Source organism: Callospermophilus lateralis, chromosome 7 (genome assembly GCF_048772815.1).
Source record: "Callospermophilus lateralis isolate mCalLat2 chromosome 7, mCalLat2.hap1, whole genome shotgun sequence".
NCBI classification, from domain to species: Eukaryota; Metazoa; Chordata; class Mammalia; order Rodentia; family Sciuridae; genus Callospermophilus; species Callospermophilus lateralis.
This window is the reverse complement of record NC_135311.1, coordinates 37,915,104-37,926,380: the sequence shown is the minus strand read 5'-3', so window position 1 is coordinate 37,926,380 and position 11,277 is coordinate 37,915,104. Positions and strand designations below refer to the sequence as shown.

At 34.8% G+C, this 11,277-nt stretch overlaps 1 pseudogene; it reads left to right on the top strand.

Annotated features, from left to right (window-relative positions):
- Window positions 1-1,994: 1,994 nt before the first annotated feature.
- Window positions 1,995-2,935, top strand: LOC143405244 (olfactory receptor 10K1-like; annotated as a pseudogene).
- Window positions 2,936-11,277: the final 8,342 nt, after the last annotated feature.

Below are 11,277 nucleotides of genomic sequence, written 5' to 3'. Positions count from 1 at the left end.
TGGGTACCATCTCAGAAATAAACACATTTGCCAAAATGTAAGGAGGAAATATTTAATATCAAATTTAAAGAGTAAAGATATAATCATTACATATTATACATGTTTATGACATTTATTTTTGTCATATGTGTATATAAAAACATAAATAGAATAGGGGTTAAAATCATTTTATAAAAAAATTATAAACTTGATTTTATATTTGACTGTAATTGGGGAGACTTTTGTTTTCTGGTGATGTCTTTCTGAAGCTTTTACATTTCCTAAGATAAATATTTTTTTTATAATCAGAACAAAATGCTAAAAAAATATTTGTAAGGATCATATTACACATATTACATTATTTGAAAAGCTAACATAGTATAATTTTATTATTATGACATATATTTTAAAATATAGTATTATCTTTCAAGAAATCAATTTTGACATTTTTCTTCACAATGTACAACATTTTAAAAAGTGATATTAGAATGAAAAGTCATAGTTTTTTTTTTTCTGACCAATAGAATGACTTATCTGGTTACCATAAAAGATCAATGAATGCCTTTTCAGAAACATCAGTTGATCATTCATAATCTTCAATAATATTGTGATTAAGATGAAATTAATATAGGTATGGGTAGATGAAACTGCATTTATTAGCCAGTAAAAAAAATATAAAATTTCTATAATATGCAAATTAAGAACAACAGCAAGGTAATCATCATAGTTTTGATATCTTGCAAAATTCTGTTTTGCTGAGGCTTATGAACCTATTGCAACAGTGACATGTGCCAATGGAAACACGTGATAATAATTTTATGTAACTGGAAATAGTAAGTAATACACCTAAGAATATAAATGAAGGGAAGATTTTTTTCACCTTAGGAATCTTAATTATCTATTCATGGAAGTTAGATCAATAATTAAACGAAAAAAATCTATTTTTTAAGGTGCCAGGAAAATTATAAACATTTTTAAAGTGAAAACTCATGATATTTTCTTGTTATTAAAGATATAATTTTATGAGCATAAGAGATGGTGTCTTTTTGTTCTTTCAATGGTAGTGCAAAGCTTACTGTGATGCAACAGTGTCACAGCCTCTTGCATTCCAGAGGCTTTTGGTATGGTTGTTTTTGTTATAAAAAAATTCAATTTAATAAAAATTAATCTAACAGACTTGAATTAATGTTATCTTCTGACTCTTTAATGTTTTCTTTGATTTGATGTATGAGTTTCTGGAAATTCTAGCAGCATTCCTTATTGGCTTCTCATTAGTCTATTGGAAATAAAGCTAATTTCTTTTCTCTTATTGTTTTTTAGATTGTGCTAAGATAATGGTAGTAAATATGAGATAAAGTATATCATATCCTTACCATACATTGTAGCATATTCAGAACCTCATGCAACAATTTGTTCCCTTTCAATCCCCAGCATTTCCCACATTCTTCTCTTCCTCCGTCCTGCTCTGATGTTTCTTCTGTTTCTTTTTTTTTTCTAATTAATTATTTAGTCAGATAAATGTGTGCATTATACTTAGAAAAAAATAAGATTCCTTCTGAAATATGCATGGAATAATTAATGTAGCATTATCTGATCAGCTTCATAATTCTTTCATTCTACATTCTGATGGGGACCAGATTACTCAAGTTAACAATGTTTTCTTACTGACAGAGAGCTGCTTTCTGTGGGTTTACAATGAGCAAGAAAAATAAAATAGTACATATGAAAGAAAAAAGGGAAATCTTTTAGACATTTTCATCATCCTGGGCTCAAAAGATGATCTGTCTTTCACTTACAAATAGCCTCCCAAATGGAGTCACTTATTCTTTGGAATATTTAGCATCAATTCTTCTTTTAGCAGACGTTTTAAAGAGAAAATGAAAGAATTCTACCAAATATCCAGAAATACCAGTCACATGCCAGCTTCACGCTGAGGATCCTGTACTTTTCTGCTCTTCTTCCTGGGTCCTGGCCTCCACCTCTGTCCCTGGCGCTCCTGTGTAGAACTGCTGTCTATGGAGTGGGGCAACGAGACCTGGGTGACAGAATTTGTCTTCCTGGGCTTCTCAGCTCTGGCCAGCCTCCAGAGGCTGCTGTTCATGGTCTTCCTGTTCCTCTACCTCTTCACACTGGGCACCAATGCCATCATCATGTCCACCATTGTGCTGGATAGAGCCCTTCGTACCCCCATGTACTTCTTCCTCTCAGTCCTCTCCTGCTCTGAGACCTGCTACACCTTTGTCATTGTGTCCAAGATGCTGGTGGACCTGCTGGCTCAGAAGAAGACCATCTCCTTCCTGGGCTGTGCCATCCAGATGTTCACCGTCCTCTTCCTGGGCTGCTCTCACTCCTTCCTGCTGGCAGCCATGGGTTATGACCGCTAAGTGGCCATCTGCAACCCGCTATGCTACACTATGCTCATGGGTCACGGGGTGTGCTTGGGATTAGTGGCTGCTGCCTGCGCCTCTGGCTTCACTGTGGCTCAGATCATCACATCATTGGTATTCCACCTGCCCTTCCACTCCTCCAACCAACTGCATCACTTCTTCTGTGACATCTCCCCTGTCCTCAAACTGGCATCTCAGCACTCCCGCCTCAATCAGTTGGTCATCTTCATGCTGGGTGTATTGGTCTTAGTTATCCCACTGTTACTCATCCTGGTGTCCTATGTCCGCATCATCTCTGCCATTCTAAAGATCCCATCCTCTGTTGGGAGATGCAAAGCCTTCTCCACCTGTGCCTCCCATCTCATTGTGGTAACTGTCCACTATGGCTGTGCCTCCTTCATCTACTTGAGGCCCAAGTCCAACTACTCTTCTAGCCAAGACACCCTGATATCTGTGTCTATACCATCCTCACTCCATTGTTCAATCCAATCATCTATAGTCTGAGAAATAAGGAATTCAAATCAGCCCTTCAAAGAACAATGAGCAAGACTTTGTTTCCTCTTAGCTAAAGAATCAATTTTAAACTCTTCCTGGTTATTAACTGCCAGGAAAATGTGTGCTTGCTTCTATTTTCTCATTCAATTACCCGAACACACTATAACATAAGAATATTTTTCATGTGAAAAGAACATTTACACTTTATTCAATAAAGCTAAGACATCGTGGCTTTCTCCCTTTCATTCTTCTTTAAAAGTTTAATAATATATGAAAAGGGTTTACTCAGCTACAAGAAAAGTTGATCACATGTAACTGCACAACATATTATTTGAAACTGATTTCAGAGCAAATGTACATTCAAGCAGATGAGAGTAATGAGCACAGAAAAGATGTATGTAAAAGTGTCTTGCTCCACTAAAGAGGCTGTCTAGTTGACTCCTCCCTTTCTTGAAGACAATGCACAACCTTGGCCCCATCAATTCTGCAACAAACCTTAGTGACTCTTTTGCTGCTGTATTCACCACCTCAAATGACACATTGACCTGTCTTTACCTGTGCATTATCTTTCCTTTGGGACTGGAATATCCTGATGGAATCTCCCTTCTGTTCAAAGGAGCTACTAGCATTGCATCAGTTGCTAAAATTTCTCAAGTAATTCCAAGCAAAGGCCTTGAATTAATGTTAATGCAGAAAAAGGTCAGGGTCCCCGAATGGCCAGAAAATCCATGGAAAACAATTTTAATAATTTCCCTAATCAGATGAGATAAAACCAAGCATCCTTCCTGAACCTGAATGTATTATGTAGTTTCTCCCTACCTCTTTAATATTAATATTTCTGAAATTATCATTATCCGTTTCCATAAGTGCCTAGATGTACATTCTAAAGCCAACCAAAACATTGCTGGACCCCAACTTGACATAGCTGTGTACTCTCAAGTGCTGTTGACTCTCTTCAGAAAAGCTCCTCTTCTTTGTTTAACTTGTACATAAAATCTTATATTTCAAGACAATCTCCGCCATCCCTTTCTTTCTAAATCTTCCCTTTTACCTCCCACACCCCAACCATTGGATTAAGCTCCACTTTCTTTATGATTTTATGACATACAGGACTATTTTGTTGTATTTCTCATCTTTTCAATAACTTACATATTACTTCCTTAATATACACCAGATGCTATCTTAGCTATGGGAAATGTATGATGAAAACAACATATGGATGTCTGCCATTTTAAACCTTATGCTCTGTTTCAAACCAGTCCCAATAAGCAGATAAAGTCAGGAAAAAACTGTTGAGAAGCAGTGTAATTCTATAAAATTTATAAAGGAGAGTGCATGCAGGATCTGGAAGAGGGAAGACTATAAGAAATCTAATTTACATTGAATATGGGATGGGTTTACAAGAGGTATAGACCTTTAAATTTTTATTGATGCTTTAATATTATACATAATATTGGGATTCTTTGTGACATGTTAATAGATACACATAACATAATTTGGTCTATTTCAGTCGCCAGTGCCCCCCTTTTCCTTCCCCCTCACTCCCCCGAAACCCTTGCTCTCTCTGCTCTATTGCTGTCCTGTAAGAGCTGACATTTCACCTATATCCTGAAGTGTAAGTGGGAGTCACCAGTAAAGGGGATCACTTTGGGAGATCACTTCAGAGGGGACCACATATACATAAGCCCTAAAATATAAAGATCTGGATGATTTAGAGGTAGGCAAAGGATATAACTTTTAAAAACTTTTTTTTCAATTGAAAGTTTAAAAAGATATGTGTATTCATTGTGTATGACGTGAAGTTTTAATCTAAGTATGTAGTGGATAAATTAATACAATTAGCATATGTAGTAACTCATTTTTTTTACATGTGATAAAAACACCTGAAATCTACACTTAGCAATTTACAAATAAGCAGTATGGCATTATTAGCTATAGTCACCATGATGCAAAACCATTCTCTTTAACATATAATATGTTTTTTCTTTCTTACTACAACCTGGTAGTAACATAGTTATGAACTACATAGCTATGAAAACATAGTTATGAACTCTATCTAGAATAACATAACTAAAACTTACTAGTTACTATTACAATTTATTATTTCCCATCTACTACTATTAGTATTAATACCTATCATTATTAGTATTACATATTAATATAAAAAGGTCTTAAAAGGTCTATAAAATTTATAACTCCAAAATAAGCATGTTTATGAGAGAAAAAGAGTCAGGGAATGAGTGAGATGTGTTTGTGTGTGTGTATACTAGTTATATATTTTCTACACCAAGAAAACCAAAAGGTTCCCCATATAACACTCATCCCCTAGGACAATGGATTTCTGTTCAATGGATTTCCTCAAAACATTGAGGAAAACTTAAACTTGGGATCCTTTCTATTCTTGGCTCACTGCTGTCCCTAGAAGACTTTGCTCTAATCTCCTTAGCACTAATTCGCTTCTAATTCCCACTATATTCTTTGTTGAATATGATGTAAATAAGTAGAGTGCAAAAGTTGAAATTCTATGGTTCTGAAAGAGTACCCGTATCTACCAATACCAAAAAAATCAGGTTTGATTATTTGTCACTCAGGCTCATACAGTCAGTTGGTCCCAGCAATATGGAGTTTTACATATTTATTAATACAGCCCCCTAGCTTGAATGAATTGTATAATTGATTTATTATACCTTTTCATGATGTATAGATCCCTGTCATCACAGTTCATCTGAGAAGTCAGCCCCATTCACTCAAGGTGACATCAGGGACCACACATGGTATTTTATCATCAGTACTATGATAGAAAGATAGAATAACAAGAATAAAAGTTAGAGTTCTCTTCCAGCCAAACACCAACAGTTTATACACTCAATATGAAAAAAAAATTCCTCAATGTAGAATGAGAATATCCAGATTTTTAGATTTCTTTTTGTGAAACTCAGGAAGAAGCACTAATGTAGATATTCAATCTCCTTATTTTAAAGCTAAAGTGAACAAGAGAAGCAAGAACTGAAATAAAATGTTAGATTAATGGAAGGTATAAAGCAGAGGGTCCATGAATAATAGTTTGCAGATATATTTTGACATAGGGTAGTAGGTAAGTATACAAGACCCTTGAGATTTTTTGATTCAGACATTCTAAGATTCTCTGTTTAGATGCTCTTAAAATTCCCCTTATTATGATGTTCTAGAACACCTGTATAGAATTCAGACTTCGATGCTTGCAGATGATAATTCCATGTCCGTATTTCCTACTCCTCAGATGTTCCATTGTGATTCTATATAATCTGGATTTAAATAAAAACTCAATACATAAGGGTGCTGTGTGTCTTCAAAAAAGGAGTCATCTACAGATGACTTCCACAGAGCTTTCACATGTGGAAAATTTGAGAAATTCTAACATTTTTGTTAGGGAAACCACCAAGTAATTAACCAAAAGAAATCATTCAGATAGCCTCAAGGAGTAATGAAATACAATTTTTGTCTTTTAAAATTCACATGAAAAATTTTAATTTCTCCAAATTGCTTAATTAAAATGGAGTTGAAGTATCATACTTAAATTATAGCTGAACACATACATCTGTGAGTAGACAGCAGAGAAAAGTGAAAGAGACAGAGTCAGGGCATCTGTTCCCTTTAATCCTTGATTCAACTCATTGAAGAGAAAAAAGAAAGGATAGAAGAGGAAAGGGATGAAAGAAATCTAGTTGGGAGCAAAATGGTCCAGTACAATCATCTAGAAAAAAAATCACAGAAATGCACAGCCCATTCCCAATCATTCTTGGTACCTAGGATGAAAAGTGGGCACGGATTTTCCTTTTCATCCCCGTCACTCACCACAAATTCCTTTAAGGGGAAGAGGAAAAGTGTTCTCATGTCCAACCCATCACTCGTGTCCAGGCCTCACAAAGTCCCTCCAGTGTTCCGACTGCCTGGCAGGGATCCACATTGCTCTCTTTCTTCCCAATTCAAAGACACGCCGCTATTCAGCATCAGGGATTCTCTGGAAAGTAAAATTTAAGTCATGGAATACAGCCTGAGAGAAGAGCAGAAGGAGAGAATCTGCCCTAGGATAGAGGCTCTCAGGTGCATCAGAGGAGTGAGGCTCCTCCATCCATCGGGACTCTCAGCTCCTCCAGATAAGTCACTATGTTCAGAGCTGTTGACCAGCAAGCGTCATTAGAGGCATGTACTGTGATCACTGGGCTCCTGAGGCTAGTTCCACTGCCCCGGAGACATTGTCTTGGGGTTAATTGGAAGTCAGGCTTATTTTGGAAAAATAATGTCACCAGTTTCTCAAAGATGGGCTTAGTTGGAGGGTCTGGGGACAAGGAGGCATGGGTATCATTAGTCCATACATGCAAAGGAAGTTGAGTCCATCTGTCAGGGGTTTTAAGGAGAGTCCACCACAGGAAGACTGTAAAGTAGTTGACCAAGTAGAAAATACTCATTGAATTTTAAGCCAAGAGACTGGAACATTGGCACAGTGGCTCTCAACTTTAGGGTTTGCAAAAATTCAAAATATGCTTGCTCACAAATTTATCTTTTTGCCCTCAGAAATTCTCATTGGATTTGTCTTTTCTGGTTTTCCATTTTTCTTTATAGATTTGCAAGATTAATTAGTTCTAATGCTGTATTTGGTCTTGGATTTTAAAAGGTATAAATTATGTCTTTTGTTTCTATTAAAAGATTCTTTTGCATTTAAAATGATATTTTATGATTTTATGATTTAAATGAATATTTAAATTACACACTGTACAACATTCAGAATTGAAATGTACAGCTGGCCAGTTTTGACAAATTTGCACATCCAAGCAACACCTACACTAACTGAGTCACATAATGTTGCTGAATGTCTTCCTATTCTTTTCTCCAATCCTCCCCATCTCTGGCCCCAGAAAACCCGAATTGGTTTTGTGTAAGTAATTCTTGAATTTTTTTTCAGACTTTTATATACATAGATTCATATAGCACACTCACTTTTGTTTTATTATATCTTTGATATTCACTCCTGTTGTGACATTTATATGTTCATTCATTGCCTGGATTCATTTTATTCCATTTTATAAATATGATAATATTTATTCTTCTGTTGAGCTATTAAAGAACATTTGGATTATTTCCAATTGAAAGCTAGGAATAATAAAACTGTTATGAAAATTAACTTCTAAATCACTGTGTAGGCTGCATGTTATCTTTGTAAACACCCAAGGACAGAAAGGCTGTGCTATATCAAAGATTTAAATTTAGCTATACATGAATGCTAAACTTTTTTGAAAAAAAAGTCATATCAAACATCATTCTCAAGAATAATGCTATGAGAATTTCATTGGTTTCAAATCCTAACCAACTCTTGCAGGTATCAGTCTTTTTGAATAATTATATGTGCCACTAGATTTCATTATAGATTTATCATGTATTTCCTTGAAGATAAAGTATGTTCAGCATTATTTCATATTCGTGTTGGCTATATGTGTACATTTTGAATTTGCAGTGTGTTCAAATTTTTAACCTTGTTTTAATTAAGTGGTTTACCTTTATTTTTGTAGTAGGTATTTTTATACTCTGGATACAAATCCCTTATCAGAAATATATTTTGCAAATATGTTCTCATTGTGTAGATTACATTTTCATATGATTAACCATCCTTTTATGGTTGTTTTATTGATTTATAATTTGCATGTCATAACATATACACTTTAGAAATACATAGTTTTGTGTTGTTGCTGTTTTCATGTAATTTTTTTAGTATATAGTTATGTAATTATCTATCAACATTTTCTAATTTTAGCAGAAGTTTTTAATTGTCCAACCATTCAATTTGCCTAATATTCTTTTTTTCTGGTCTGTGTTTTCTATGTCCTGCCTAATATATTTTTGTCTATTCCAAGTTGCAAAGATTTTTCTCTTATGTTTTCCTTAAAATTTGTATATTTTGACCATTTTAAATCATGTGTGTATACAATGTGTAATTGTGTATATGGTGAAATCTGAATCAAGATTTATATATTTTTTCCTTTTGTTTAATTGTTTTTTAGATAAACATGACATCAAAGCATATTATCACATATTATACATGCATAGAATATAACTTATTCTAATTAGCATCCCAGTTTTGTGGTTGTTCATTAAGTGGAGTTTCACTGGTTGTGTATTTATATAGGAATATAGGAAAGTTATGTCTGATTCATTCTATTGTCCTTCCTATTCCCATGCCACTCTTCTTTTCCTTCATTTCACTTTGTGTAATCCAATGAACTTCTATTCTTCCCTCCATGACCCTTATTGTGTGTTAGTATCCACGTGTTAGAACATTTGTCTTTTTGGGACTGCCTTATTTCATTTAGCATGATATTCTCCAATGGCATCCATTTACCAGCAAATACCATATTTTCACTCTTCTTTATGGCTGAGCAATATTCCACTGTCTATAGATACAATATTTTCTTTATCCAATCATCTATTGAAGGGTACCTAAGTTGGTTTAATAGCATAGATATTGAAAATTGAGCTGCTGTAAACATTGATGTAGCTGTGCCACTATAGTATGCTTTCTTTAAGTTCTTTGGGTATATACCAAGGAATTGGATAATTGGGTTGAATGGTGGCTCCATTCCAAGTTTTCTGAGGAATCACCACACTGTTTTCCAGAATGGTTGCTCCAATTTGCAGTCCCAACAGCAATGTATGAGTATACCCTTTTTTCTGACAATCTCACCAGTATTTGTTATTTGTTGTATTTTGATAATTGCCATTCTGACTGGAGTGAGGTGAAATTCCACTGTCCTTTGATTTGCATTTGTCTAATTGCTATTATTCATATTATTATATGAACATTTTTTTTCATATATTTGTTGACCGTTTGTATTTCTTCTTCTGTGAAGTGTCTGTTCAGTTTTGGGGGGTTTTTTTTGCCCATTTATTGATTGGATTGTTTTTTGATGTTGATTGAGTTCTTTATATATCCTGGAGATTAGCCCAAGTGACAAAGATTTCCTCTCATTCTTCATGTTCTTGATTGTTTCACATCCTGTGAAGAAGGTTTTTAGTAGTTTGATGCCATCCCACTTACTGATTCTTGTGCCTTAGGGGTTTTGATGAGGCAGTTGTTTCCTAAGCCAACATGATGGAGAGTGGGGCCTACCTTTTCTTCTAGTAGGCACAGGGTCTCTGGTCTGATGCCTAGGTCATTGATCCACTTTGAGTTTTGTGCAGGGTGAGAGATAGGAATTCAATTTCATTCTGCTACATATAGATTTCCAGTTTCCCAAGTACCCCTGAAGAGGCTATCTTTTCTCCAATATATGTTCATGGTGCCTTTGTCTAGTATGAGATAACTATATTCATGTGGGTTTTTCTCTGTGTCTTCTGTTCCATTGGTCTTCATGTCTGATTTTGCTCCATGCCATGCTGTTTTTGTTATGATAGCTCTGTGGTATAATTTAAGTTATGGTATTATGATGACTTCTGCTTCACTTTTCTTGCTACGGACCTCTTGTTTTTCCAAATGAACTTCATAACAGTTTCTTCTATTTCTATAAAGAATGTCATCGTAATTTTACTAGGAATTGAATTAAATCTGCATCTCACTTTTAGTAGGATGTCTGTTTTGACAATATCCAATCTGCCTATCTAAGTGCACGGGAGATTTCTCCATCTTCTAAGGTCTTCATCAATTTATTTTTTTAGTATTCTGCAGTTTTCATTGTACAAGATTTCAACTGTTATGTGAGATGGATTCCCAAGTATTTTTTTTCTTTTTGAGGTATTGGGATAGCATAGTTTTCCTATTTTCTCTTTCACTGGATTCATTATTGGTGCATTGGAACACAATTGATTTATGGATGTTAATTTTATAGCCTGCTACATTTTCTAATTTGTTCATGAATTCTAGAAGCTTTCTGTGCAGTTTTGGGGATCTTCTAAATACAGAATCATATCATCAGCAAAGAGGGGTAGCTCTTCTTTTCCTATTTATGTCCCTTTAATTTCTTTCTTTTGTCTCATTGCTGTGGCCTTAGCGGGAGGACTGCAAGGACTATGTTGAATGGCAGTTGGTGAAAGAGGGCATCTATGACTTGTTCCAGTTTTTAGATGAAATCCTTATAATTTTTCTCCATTTAGAATGATGTTGGCCATAGGTTTAACATATATATAGCTTTTACAATGTTAAGGTATGTTCCTACCATCCCTAGTTTTTCTAGTGTTTCGAACGTGAATGGATGATAAATTTTGTCAAATGCTTTTTCTGCATCTATTAAGATAATGATGTGATTCTTGTCTTTAAGTCTATTAATGTGGTGATCTGCATTTATTGATTACCATATGTTAAATCAACCTTGCATTCCTGGAATGAATCCCACTTGATCACAGTGCAGAAACTTTTTAATATGTTTTTGTATGTGATTTACTAGTATTT